Below are 14484 nucleotides of genomic sequence, written 5' to 3' on the forward strand. Positions count from 1 at the left end.
TGCCTTTTTGTTATAATGCCTGAAAGACTATTTTGACTTTAACCCCCATTCTTTCAAGTGATTTTTTCCACACAATTAATTTTACATTTTGACTATTATGTTTTTCATTTTAAAGTTCTTTCATTTAAAAAAAATAATTTAATAGCATTTTTTATGGATGCAATGATTTTCTTATCTTTCCACTTGTGTTCGCTAAATTTTAAAAAGTAATTATTTTTCTCCCTATATATCTGTACATCCAACTTCTTTTTTCTGTATGTTTATTTCTTCTCTCACATTCATATTCAGTCTGACCCTCAATTTTGTTTGGCTTATATGATATTTATAACACAACTGATTTCATATTTTTACAAAATCAGAAATTTTGACTTCTTTTAAAAAATTGAAAGATCTGGCTATGGTAGGGCCATGTTTTTTCTTGCTGAGTAGAAAACATGTATTCTTGTGGTATCCTTTTTTAGGTAAAATATGTATTCTTCTAGTATCCTTTTTTACTCATTTAGCTATCAGACCCTATAACCATTTAGGTGGACCACCTTCTTTCCCTGTGCTTCTCTGTTACTCATATGTCTCCAGTCCACGCAAAAATCCCCTGATTTATACTTCTGGAAACAGCTCACCTTTGAAGATATAATACTTGCTCTGATTTGCTTTCATAAAATTGTCTCTTGTCATCAAATCCTTTGGCAAAGCAGTTGCTCTTTTAGCAAGACAATGAGCACAAGTTTTATGACCATTGAAATATACTGAAGACAGGTTATTATTTGATATGCCCCAAGGACGTTCATTAGTGGTATTTGATCTCATAAATCTACTCTTGTATGAATTAAAGAAAATGTAAAGCTTTGTGTTTCTCATATGTCATTTTATGAGGGTTGAGTCAATTAATTACTAAAGATGGGATTTTCTTTTTATATATGGATATGGTGACTTAATTAAATGCCAATAACTTGGGGCTTATTTATAATACGATAAATTATTTTTTCTTCAGGTTTTTAAATGAAATAACTGATTTAATTAAGTAAATGCCCATCATGGTTAAATATAACAATATGTCATATCTTATGGAAGACCATTTGGCTGAAGGTCACAAGAGTTCATCGAGTCATCAGCAACCACAAATATTTACTGAGTATCTACTATGTGTCAGGACTCTTGAAGGTGCTGTAAGCAATCAATCAGTCAACTGAATAGGTAAAGGCTTAGTTTTTGCAGAACTTGTAACACAGAAGAGATAAAACAGTAAAAAGTATTTTTAAAAAGTTAGCTTCTGTTAACTTCATGGCATTGGGAAAATCTTTTATGTTTCTGAGACTTCATATTTCTAATGGTTGAATTCTAATTTTCTTCTACATCTACAAGTTAATGTTCTGCTTTAGATTTAGATTTGTTTTTAACCATCTAAGAAAGAATCTTAACTGAGACTGGATGTTGCATAAGGGTAACATAAAAGTGAAGAAGATGACGTTTTATGGTTTGTCCGTGAATGTGTCTTAAGGAACAGTCTCACATTGATTTTTAAATTGTCCGAGTCTGTATGATAGAATTACCTTTAAATTTGTTTAGAAATAGTCCATGTTTAAAAAAAATGTACAAAAGGATCTTGGGTGTGTTAAGTTTAGCATAACTGTTTGCCACCCATTCATTACATGTATTTTGAGCATCCATTACATTTTGAGCATTGGAAATAGGGTTTAATAAAAGACAAATTTTCTGTCTTCATAAAATCTACATTTTTACATAGAAAAATTCTCCCATAAACAGAAAAAGTAAAAAACACTTCAGGTGGTTTTAAGTACTATGAAGAAAAATAAAGCTAGTAGGAAATTAGAGAGTAAGAGAGAAAAGGAAGAGTCTATTGTATAAAGAGTAATCAGAGAAGACTTCTCTGAGGAGATAATTGTAATGTGGTCAAATAAAATGCAGGAAGAGCAATTACATTTGAATTTTTGATAAATGGCAACTTTTTAGCATGAGTATGTCACATGCAACGTTTGGGACATAGAGTATACAATTACTTATTGTTTATTTGAAATTCAAATTTAACTAGGCATCTTGCATTTTTATTTTCTAACCTGACAACCCCACATTTGAGCCAAGACCTGAAAATAGTGAGAAAACCATCTATATGGTAGATTTAAGGGTTAGATTTTAATATTAAACAAACAAACAACAACAACAACAACAACAACAAACCAAATAATACAAAGTCTTGTGGCAGGAAGATCACGGCTGTCCAAGGAATAGCAGAAAAGCCGTTGTGGCTGGTGTGGATTGAGGTAGGAGCTGAATGCCAGTTTGCATTGGAGATACAGGCAGAAGTCACATCATGGAGGTCCATTAAGCCACTGTAGATAAATTGGAGTTCATCTGATGGAAAGCCACTAGGAAATTTTGCAAGGAATAATGAAATCTAATTTACGTTAAATTAAAAATAAACAATGCTATGGCTGCTATATGAAAAGGCTATGTGAGGATTAGAGATGGAGCTAGGAAGAAGTGTTAGGAAATGAATACAACAGACCACGCTGGAGATGAAGGTTTGGAATGCAGTGTTATCAGTGGAGACTATGCACAGGAGTCTGAATCAGGTTATATTTTACAGGAAAAACTCACTTGCTCGTGAGTCGGAGGTATGTGAGAAAGAGGAATAAGGGGTGCATTCTTCAACTTTTGTCTTGAGAAACAGGATAATTGGTAATAAGTAAGTTAGTTTTGTGACAATTAAAGGGAAGCAAATTGAATTTACTTAAGCAGATGTTTATTGAGACACACATAAACACACATACCCACCCCTTGCACATTCCTTGCCAGGGTGATCAAATCAAGTGACTCTTCCACTTTATCATTATCAACATCATTATCATCATTTTCATGTGCTTATTATGCCAGGGAGCATTACTAGGCCATATATCTATTACTCAGTTAATTATCACAACAAGCCTATGATAAAGGCACTATTATTATAATCATTCTCATATCACAGATGAGAAAAATGAAGCCCACAGAGATTAGATAACTTGCCCAAAGTCCTACAGTTAGTTAGAACATGGTGAGGTGTGGGTCCAAAGACAACCTAATGGACTCCAAAACACTTTCACTTAATAACTATGTTTTGCAAAAACAAAAAAAGAAAAAGAAATCCAGCACTTTGAACCATTCTAAATATGAAGAAGAATATTTATTCAACTGCTAGACTCCTACTATTCAAGCATTCAAAAGATAGGTAAGATATTTAATTAGAAAGTAAGTAACAAACATGAAAAATAAAATTTTCTAAATGACAAAAAAGATTGGGCAAAATTAAGATCATATCATTGTTCTTGGATGGGAAGATAAAAATTACAAAGAAGTCAGTTTTTCCAAATTAATGTATAGTGGAATTTCCATTAAAATTATATATGTATATATTTTTATGTGTACTTATTTGTATTTCAACAAATCATAAGACAGATAAACCACAATCTAACTTTATCAAAAAAAAGAAAGCAAAAATGTAAAACAGAAAAAAAAGTAAATAATTTGGAAAGAGTGAAAATTAGAAGATCATAAATACTGTGAGATAATGTATACTTTTCCCAAGATAATTCATATAAATCTGAAAATGCTATTGCTATAGAAAGATTTCCAATATATGCATTTAATGATAAGAATAAAGTGAGAAACAGTGACTATAACTTTTCCTGGGCAAAAAGGGTGAAAACACTATGGTGTATTCATATTCACTTTCATTTTCATAAAGAAACTGAAAGGATATGCAACAAGAAACTCACAAAAATTTAACTGAGTGAGGGACAAAGAGAGCAATCAGACTTTCTACTGTATTGCTTTCATATTGAAAAGTGTGAATGTGTTACCAATTCAAAATTTTTAAAAATAATATTAACACGCTATATTTTGGAAACTGAAAGGCAATTACTTTTGTTTTTTTTAAAAAAAGGCATGCTTTGAGCACCAACCATACAAAAATTGACTAGGTTTACTACAAAGCTGCTTTGGTTGGGAAGCCATATGGTTTTGATCAAATAAATCTCTGGATAATTTTCATAAGTCTTTCATCACCTATTGATTCTGAAAAAAAATCCTTTTGACATCATAGTCTATGTTTGGTCCAATTCCATATTACTAGCTTGATTTCCTTTCTCTTAGTTTCTGAAGCAATTTGCTTCTATGCCTGTGCAGAGTTTCAGTCCAGAGAAAAAATAGAAAAATTATTAACTAAATTGGATGCATTATTTATCTGTTCTGCTTCATACTCTCTGAATCTACAGTTCTATGTTAGATTTATTTTTAAAAGGAATATAAATATTTCTAGGCTTAATGCTTTGAAACTGGATTTGGTAGCAGTTTTACATGTTTAATTACCTTTTCTATTCTATAATGAGCTACAAAATAGGTCTGAATAGGTTTTAACAAGCTTGATCATACTATTTTCCTCCAGAATGATTATATTTTGCATAACAATCTCTGTAACTCTAATATCTGGCTAGTATCTATATTCAGGATGGAACCTCCCTTTCATGCATTTTACTAACAATGCATTTTTTATCTTATTTCCTATCATTTTAGTTTATCAATACTTTAGCTGAGTTTGAAGATTATATAATTTACTTTCTTTATTTTTACTTTTATTTTCCACTATTGATGGCTAATAGTTTGGAAGATGATTATTATCTTTTACCATTTCTTGCACATTATAGCATCACCATTAGAGTTGTTTTCTTCCTTGAGGGACAGAAAGATCATTCTTTACTTTCTCCCAAATCCTTATTTCCTATAGAGCTTTTTTTCCCCTCATATTCATTTCCAACATGGTAGCTCCTAATACTTCTAAATTTCATCCGGGAGTGACACACTCATTACTTCCTAAAGCTGATAACATTTGTGAGACATGGGAAAATTCAGTAAATGGTTAAATTGACCTTAAGAACTATTTCCATTATGGAAGTGTGTGCTACAGTTCATTTCAGATACTGATGGTATTAATACAAGTCATCTCTGCTTAATATTAGAAACAACCAAAAATTATTTTTAGGTATTGTAACATAAAATACCTCTCCTTGCTGTGGAAGATATAAGATCCCAGTGGATTATAATAAAATAGGCATTGCTAACTATGATTTTCTGAGGAATTTGTCTCTATTCAAAGAAAATGTGGCAAAGTCCTTTAAGGAAATACTCAAAATGTGTGGATTTGGACTATATAGTTGCCATAAAAGAGACAGATACAAAGCATGGTGTTGGTATTAGAGGCATCTCTCTTACATCGAAGAAGAAAAATATCATGGGAGGCTTTGAAGAGAAGGCGACCTGAATGAATCATAGAAGGATGTGGAGGAGTTTGTCAGGTGGAGAAAGTATGATGTGAAATGCAATGCATGCAGAGAAAAGCATTGTGTATAAAAATGGGAAGACAGAAACACTCCGGTACTTTTGGGTAACAGGATGTAAACATGATGAGATGCTGGGGAGTGGCCTCAAAGATCAAGGAATTCAGCCACATAAGAGACAAATCAAAGAAGTCCTTGTAATCTATTTTAAGGACTTCTTAACAGATTAATAGATTGTTGTTAAAAATAACAGTTAATCTGCAAAAACTTTAACCTTGATTGGGCCTTATACTGACTTAGAAAACCAACTAACTCTGTAATGTACTCTACAGTGTAAATAGAATAGACAAAAGAATAGACAAAAATGAACGCGTTCTCTCTACTTGATGTATTTACTCTCTTACCTTCCATTCACTCCTCCTACTGTCATTTGGCCCTGCCTTTGCTACATCACCACAATCATTTGGGTCATGAATGACCTTTATTTATAAATTAAATGCCCATATTTCAGTCCTTTTCTTGTTTGGTCGTTTGGGAACATTTAACATTATAAACCACTAACTGCTCCTTTAAGTGCTCTCTTCTCTTGTCTTCCAAAGATCTCACTCCCCTGATATTCCTTCTGTTTCTCTAGTCTCTCATTTCAGTCTACTTTGAGAGCTCCTATTCTATTTAACTTTTAAATGTTGGTACTTCTTGGGGTTTTAGGTCCTTTTCTCTTTTTACCACGTACTCTTTTTTGGGTAGAGCCCATCCACTTCCATGATTTTAAATTATAATTAATATCTATATGCAAGTGATTTCCAAATCATCAACTCCATCAAATATTTTTCTTGTGACATTCATCTTAGTATATTTTCCTGAACATCTCTACTTGGATATTCAGTACCGCAGGCTCAACATGATCAAACATGAAGCCGTCACCTTCCCATATCTGTTCTTCTTTTCTCTTAAATAATATGTCTGTTCACTCCACTGTTCAAACCTCAAAACTGCCATTTAAACCTCCCTATATGTTCCACAGCTGTGCCTATTAATTATACCTCCTAAGTATTTATCTAATCTCTGTCTCTCTACAATCCCACTGCCATTAGACAAGTGCCTGACTTATCACTGTAGCTTCCCCATCTCCAGCCATCATGCTGACAGTGACTTTAAAAAATGCAACTTAATCATGCCACTCTATGGGTAAAATCCTTTGGTGGTTCTACATTTTCTCTGTGATAATGGCTGTTCTTCATGCTAAAATTACCTATCTAGCATATTGCAATCATTAATTTCATTGGCTGTTTATCCAAGTAGACAGTAAATCATTTTCTATAGAATAGAGACAAAGTATTACTAGCCAATGCATATATATGTATGTGTGTGTATGTGTGTATATATATATATACACACACACACGCGCACACACACACACACACACACACACACACACACACATATATATTCAAACCTACTATAATCCCTTAACTGTAATGGTTGCTGTATAGAGAAGAATAGAATCTAGAGTATTTACCCTCTCTAATTTTACCATCTAGCTGGGAGCAAAACAAGATGTAAGGTATACAATAAACCAAGACCTTTCAGGAAGTAAACTGTGTAGCAGTGCCGGTAAGTGAAGAGATGAGGAGAAATCCAAACTAACATATTTGAAGAAATATCACCAGAGGTGGGATTGGAGTTAGGTCTTGGAAAATAAATAGTATCTGAAAACATGAAAGAAGAATAGAGCTGATTTCACAAGTGAGGAATAATGTGTAAAAAAATAAAGGGTATTCAAATAGGAAGAGAGGAAGTCAAATTGTCTGTTTCCAGATGACATGATTGTATAACTTAGAAAACCCCATCATCTCAGCCCAAAGTCTCCTTAAGCTGATAAGCAATAAAAAATAATTTTTTAAAATAAATAATCTTTCAAAGCAAATTTCTTACCCATAGTTACGATAATGCTCTTGCTATATATCTCTAGAATAATAACCTTTAAATAACTTTAAAATAAATGATTCATTTTTGTTAGAGGCAGTAAAATAAAATGAGATATTTAACATTTAATTTACAGTTCTATATGGATTTTCAGATTCTGCTTTACTGTGAGGACTGTTACTATAGTAAAATAAATCCTAATGTAAAGAATGTGATGGGGTCTTGTGTGTGTGTGTGTGTGTGTGTGTATATATATATATATATAAATATAATTAAATAATCTGGTATAATCTAGAATTCATTTTTTAAAAGAGATCAGAAAAATGCTGCTTGAAACAGGTGTAAGCCACGGATGATAAAGTTCTTTGTTGCCCAAGGATGTTAAATGGATTGTACAGTAATGTGAAAGTGCCAATCCTATAGTTAAGGTTGAAAAAGTCATTTCCACTTAAAATTCCTATTTCTTATATGTATATATTTTAAAGTCTTGTTTGCTGAAATTTTTCATGCTTCATCTAAATTTTTGCCACATATTATGAGGTTACACAAAACTTCATTTGGCCAATTCTGAGGCATCCAAATGTGAAAGGCCATTGTTCAGTTAGAGAATGATTTTGAAATAACTTTAAAATTTGATCATCTGAACAGATTTGGCCTTTAAGCAGTGCTTTTACTTGACTTGGAATAATTTGGACTGGAAATAGCAAAAAGGTGCCTATTGAAAGAGGTGTCCTGCTCGTGGGGATAACCACTGGCTCATGCAGGATGCTACCCTAGCATACTCCTTGGGGCTTCTCCTGTGAAGATCCACATCAGCAACTGTGGAACACTGTCTACTGGGAGATGGCAGATCAGAAGCTCTTCCTGTGGTCAGCAGTGGCCCAAGCAGCTCAGCATTTCTGATATAATTGTGATCTGTGTCCCCACCAAATCTCAATCTCATGTCAAATTGTAATCCCCAGTGTTAGAGGTGGGGCCTGCTGGGAGGTAATTGAATAATGGGAGTGGTTTCTTATGAATGGTTTAGCACCATACTCTTGGAGCTCTTCTCGTGATAGTGAGTTCTCCTGAGATATGGTTATTTAGAAGAGTGTAGCACCTCCGTGTTCAGTCTCTTTCTTGCTCTTGCTCTGGCCAGGTGAGGGGTCTGCTCCTCCTTCACCTTCTGCCATGACTGTAAGTTTCCTGAGGCCTCCTCAGAAACTGAGCAGAGGCCAACATCATGCTTTCTGAACAGCCTGTGAAGTAATGAGCCAATTAAACCTCTTTTCTTTATAAATTACCCAGTCTCCGGTACTTCTTTATAGCAATGCGAGAATGAGGTCTTTCTAAAGTTAGTCCAATCCACCCCATTGTCTTCTGTGCAATGGCTCCAAGTTACAATTTCGAATGTACCAAATTGAACAATTCATTGTGTTATCCTGTGGAAATTAAGCATGCACACTCAAACACACACACACACACACACACAGCCATAGCACTTAGGATCATCAAGGTGTGTTAGGTCAAAGCTATGGTACACATATTGTCCTATAAAGAGGGAATAAGTAACTAGATGTTGGCTAGACTAATTAAGGATGAGGTGAGAGAAGCACTTTCCAAATAGTTTCCAATTGACAATAGTCCACAAGGGATTCGGCATCAAGCCTGATGCAACTTACCTATTTATATTCATACATGTTAATGTGGGATCCCTCTCTCCCTACAATATAATTTAGCTCTTACTATATGCATAATTTTATATTTTTCTATTTAAAATGCACGGTCATGATGATTTTGCCATTTTATTAAATATTAAATATTATTAAATATTAAGTTTTAGATGTTTAATGATTATATTTTTATTATTTTTTATTGTTAATTACATCATTTCAGTTTTGTTTTGGTTTCTTTTTGCTATTATAATTAACTCTGTGAATAAAACACCTGTTGTAACAACGTCATTAAGTGCCTTGGAAATTCAGTGCTTAAACAATGACTGGCAGGTGTCCAGCTATGACTGCACAGGAACTTTGTCTCTGATGGGACAACACCAAGGCATGACTTCAACTCTTGAGTTTCCCTGAAGAATCAGCTGACACTTGCCTGGAACTTTCCCTGAAATCGCACCCTTCTTGGCTTCCTCTCTTTTTCTGCTTCTACTTCCTTCACTTGTTTACCACTTTCCCATGGGAGCATTTCCTTACTAAATCACTGGCAATAAATCCCTTCCTGGGGTCTGCTTCTGGGAAAACTGCCCTAAGACATCTTTTCATAAACTTATGATTATTCTCATAAGATAATGTCTTAGAATTATTTAATCACAAGGTCTATACCTTTTTAAAGTGTTTGACAGATACTGCCTATTTGCTCTCTGGAAAAGTTGTATGGACTTAAGTTCCTGCCATCAACATACACATGCTCCTTCCATAGCACCCTCTGGAGTATTATCAACTATCATTTGAATAAATCCTTGTCTTGTTAATAAGTATATTTTATTTTCAGAATTATTTTGGGGGCTCTTTGCTGAGAAGCTTCTGAAAAGAATTTGATCAAACTTTTTTGAGATTGTGAATGGTTACGGTATGATGCTTCTACCATTCCTGGGAACAAAAGGCTTCATCTTCTCTGGATGTAGAGGTGGGCCCCTAGTGGCCATATATGTGCTATGTGGAGACTCTGATCCCATGTTATATCTAATGGGACTTGGAGTAGACATCTGATTAATTTGGGCCCATTGGATCCTCTTTTTGTGAATATGAAACTGACAGTTAAAGCCAGAAAGTCTAAAAAGCCACAGAGACCAGAAAATATAGGGAGTGGGACTATATTTATAGCAGCAACCTAAAAAGGAGATCTGCCAGTTCACATGTAACAATGGACTGGAATAGTGGGCTTAAAAATGGATTCATGCTCAAATATGGAAGTATGATAATTAAAGGAATTGGTGTGGCTGAACAGAGAGTAAAAAAGGGACTCCTCAATAAATGATACTGGGAATACTGTTGAATGGAAAGGTGAATATGAATCTCTACTTCATAACATACACAAACATCAAATTCAATTGGAACAATAACAAATAAGAGAAGTAAAATTGTAAAACTTCAGAAAAGAACAAGGGAGAATAAAGGCACATCCTTGGGGTATAGAGGAATTTTTATACAAGACACAAAGAGCTCTTATGATAAGGAAAAGACTGAGAAATTTGCTTATATTCAAATGCAAAACTTCTGGTCTTCAAAAGTGACCATTGAGAGAAAGAGATAAGCCAAAAACTAGGAGAAGCTATTTGATAAACATCATAACCAAGATATTATTAATACCCATACTATATAAAGAATGCCTATAAATTTAAAAAGACAACATTGTAGAAAAATGGGCAATAAGTATATACAGATCCTTTTTGCTAGGGGAAATATGCATGACCCACAAACATATGAAAATATGCTTAGCCTCCTTAGTAGTCAGGGAAAGGCAGATTAAGTATAATAAAATAAGATTTTCATCCACCATAGTGGCTAAAATTTATAAGTTGGATAGAACTAAATATTGATAAGTATGTTGAGCAATGGAAACTCTCATGGGCTGTGTTTCAGAGTGTATTGAAACGAGCTCTTTGAAAACCTATTTGAAATTATCTTTTAAGTTTTAAAATTTCCATACCAAAGACTTCAAAAATTTCACTTGTAGATACACAGACCTTACAGAAACACGGGCACGTGTATACCTGAAGAAGTGTATAACACCATCCTGTGCAAAATTTTTGTAATAGCAAAAAAGTGGAAGCAGTGCAAATGTTCATCAGCAGTAAGATGGCTATACTATATTTTAATATATTCATATGTTGATAGATCATAGAAAATGAAGCCACAGCTACATGCATCAGCACATATGAATATCAAAAATAGTGTTTAGTATAAAAGCATAGACTATACACAGTAAACATGTCAGCTGGAAATTAGAAGTAAAAGAACACATATATGTGTTCATGTATGACACACACAACTAGAAAGACAAGTAAAACAATAATAATTAACACCAAAAATTAAGATTGCGATTAAATCAACCTAAAGAGCCTGAGCAGAATAGTCATACTGCTGGGCTGAGGAAGTAGAGGATCAAATTTCCAGTCTGCTGAAACTGCAGGTATGGAACAGCATACCTAAGAAGAGGAGCTGAACAGTGAGGAAAATCCAGAAGTTTGTGGGAGTTCCTCATATATAATTGGCCAAGGATTGGGCTGCACATATGCAGGGGAGTATTCACAAGACCTAGAAGAGATTTCCTGCTTCAAGGCTGAGAACTAGAAGAGGTCATCTCATATTAGAGGTCTTGCAGTTTAGGAAGACATTGGAGAAAACCCTGTTCCAAGCTGCAGACAGCTAACTTCTTGTTGTATATTCACATGGTGAAGAGCAGAGCAAGAGAGCTCTCAGGCATCTCTTTAACAAAGGCATTAATCCCATTCACGAGGGCTCCACCCTCATGACTTAAATTATATCCTAAAGGCTCTGCCTCCTAATATCATCACACTTGGGGTTAGGATTTCAACATACAATTTTGAGGGGACATAAACATGCAGTCAATAACAAAAATAATAGACCAAAATACAATCATATCAATAATATTAAATGAAAATGGACTAAAAACTCCAATCGAAAGGCATAGATTGTCAGACTAGATAAGTATCAAGAATGAGCTCTAAGCAATCAACAAGAGAGATATTTTTGTTTAAAGTAAAAATTCAGAAAACTTTATTTATTCCGCTGTTCAGTCTCTGCTTTCAAGATGTTGCCTTAAAATATAAATCATCTTTATCTACCCTTAGCTATATTAACACAACTTTTAAAAGTTATGCCTCTAATTCCATCCTCTTTGAACTGTATTACCATGATACTCCCAAATACACACTTTTAAGTTAGTTGTCACCTTAGATGAAACATACCCAAGGGTCACTTTACCATTCTACCCATAAAACAAATTTCTGCTCTCAATTATTTTCTGTCAATAAAATTATCATTTTTGCTAATTTTCTAAGTTCAAAACCCTGAATTCAACTTATATTCCATCATCTTTTAATGACTAAATCACATTGCATTTTTTTCAAAATGTCTCTTTTCACAGCCACAACCATTTACATTATTATTATTACCTGTGTTTCATAGAGTAGCTACGAAGTGTTTAAGCAAAAATAGTTATTTGTATGTGCTTATTCTGCACACATTTTAATTTTTACTCATGCTCATCTTGACATTTTTTCTGTTAATGGATGGAAGTCATTAAAAGAGCTCCTGATAACTGTTATTAGATTTTTACTTGATTTCCACTGAAATTCAAACTCATGGAGTTTATAGTCACTTGGTGCTGGAACTCCCATAAAATATTTATTATGGAAAAAACATTATTCCAGCATAAGAAGAAACACAAATGTATCTCCAATTCCTTTGTGCTTGAAAACTACACTGTTTAAATGATAAACTTTTAGAGATAAATTTTTGTATTCTGCTTCCAAATTAAACATATATTTCATTTCTCTTAAAAGGTCTCTGTACTTTATTTTTAACTTTTATATTTCATCAAGTCAGTGTAACATGATTTAAACTGTCCCTCATTGTTAAACATTGGGGCTCTTTAATAATTTTTTTTCATCACATATAATTCTGCAATGCTTATTTTCTGCATACTTTATTTATTATGATTAATATGAAGTAACCTCTCAAGAATTAGATTACTGAGTCAAAGAATACAGACTTTTTTATGATTCTTGATTATATTTTACCCAAATTATTTCCAAATGTGTTGCAATCACTTTTGAACTGGCCTAAAGCAATGTGTCTTGAATGCCACTCTGATTAATTCTTTTCTATAATAATTTATTTTCAAATGATTTTGAACAAACAGAAAAGTTGCAAGTTTAGAACAAAGAACTATATCCTCCCTGCCCCTCCAACCAGGTTTCTCAGCTATTACTATTCCATTGCATCTGCTTCATCACTTTCTCAATTTCTCCATTATCATTTGTTATTTTTTTAGACTATGTTTGAGAGTAAGTTGTAATCTTAATGCCCCATTGTCCCTAAACACTCCAAACAAAGTACATGACCACATACCTATTTCCAAGTCAGGAAATGAACAATGATACAACACTACCCTCAAATCCACAGACACCATTCAAATTCTATCAGGTGATCTAAAACAGTTCTTTTTTCTTTATGTTTCAGAATCTTAACCAAGAACAAACATTGTATTTGGTCATGATTTATTTTCAGTCTCTTCTGTCTTGGAGCAGGTCTCAATATTTTCCTGGATTTCATATCATTGATAGTTTTAAAGAGTACAAGCCTTAGATTCTGTAAGATGACATTCATCTTTGGTCCATTTAATGTTTCCTAATGACCAAACTCAGATTCAGGTAATTATTTTTGGCACAAATACCACAGTAATGAAGCTATGCTTTTCTTAGTACAACTCAGCAGAGAAGAGAAAGTCTTTTCAACACATGGAACAGTTGGACACACATATGCAAAAAGATGAGCTTCAACCTTTACCTCACACCATACACCAAAAGTAATTTGAGATTGAAAATGAACATAAAAGCAAAACTATAAAGCTTCTAGAAGAAAACATAGGAGAATGTTTTTGTGAATGGAGTAGGCAAAGATTTCTTAGGACACAGAAAGCAAACATCATAAAAATAAATAATAAACTAGATACTATTAAAATTTAAAACTTCTGTTCATAATAGAGATAGCTTTAAGAAAATAGAACAGGCACTGTGATAAAACATTCATAAAATGTTTATCTGACAAATGACAAAAAACAGCAAGAAAAAATTGACAGAAGACCAATAAGCATTTTGCATCACAAAGACATGAATGACAAGCACATGAAAAGCATTCAACATCATTGTTCATCATTCAAATAAAAACACTAAAATGAGATACTACTACACATCCATTAGTAAAGATTCAATAAAAAAGACTGGTATTAGCTAATACTGTGGAGGATGCAGAGCTATCAGAACTGCCATTTTTTTTTCTTGGAAGTGTTAAAATCTTTAACAGTTTATAAATATTACCTTTAAGAATTTGCAATCAAAAACAACAATAACAACATTTTATGTCAGCTTGGGAAATTTGATTGTATTAAAAGTTAATTTTTTTAAGTATGGTGAAAATCCTGTAGTTACATAAGAAAATATCCTTATGTTTTGGGGACATATACTGAAGCGTATAAGAGGAGTAAAATG

The sequence above is a fragment of the Pongo abelii genome, chromosome 12, assembly GCF_028885655.2.
Source record: "Pongo abelii isolate AG06213 chromosome 12, NHGRI_mPonAbe1-v2.0_pri, whole genome shotgun sequence".
NCBI classification, from domain to species: domain Eukaryota; kingdom Metazoa; phylum Chordata; class Mammalia; order Primates; family Hominidae; genus Pongo; species Pongo abelii.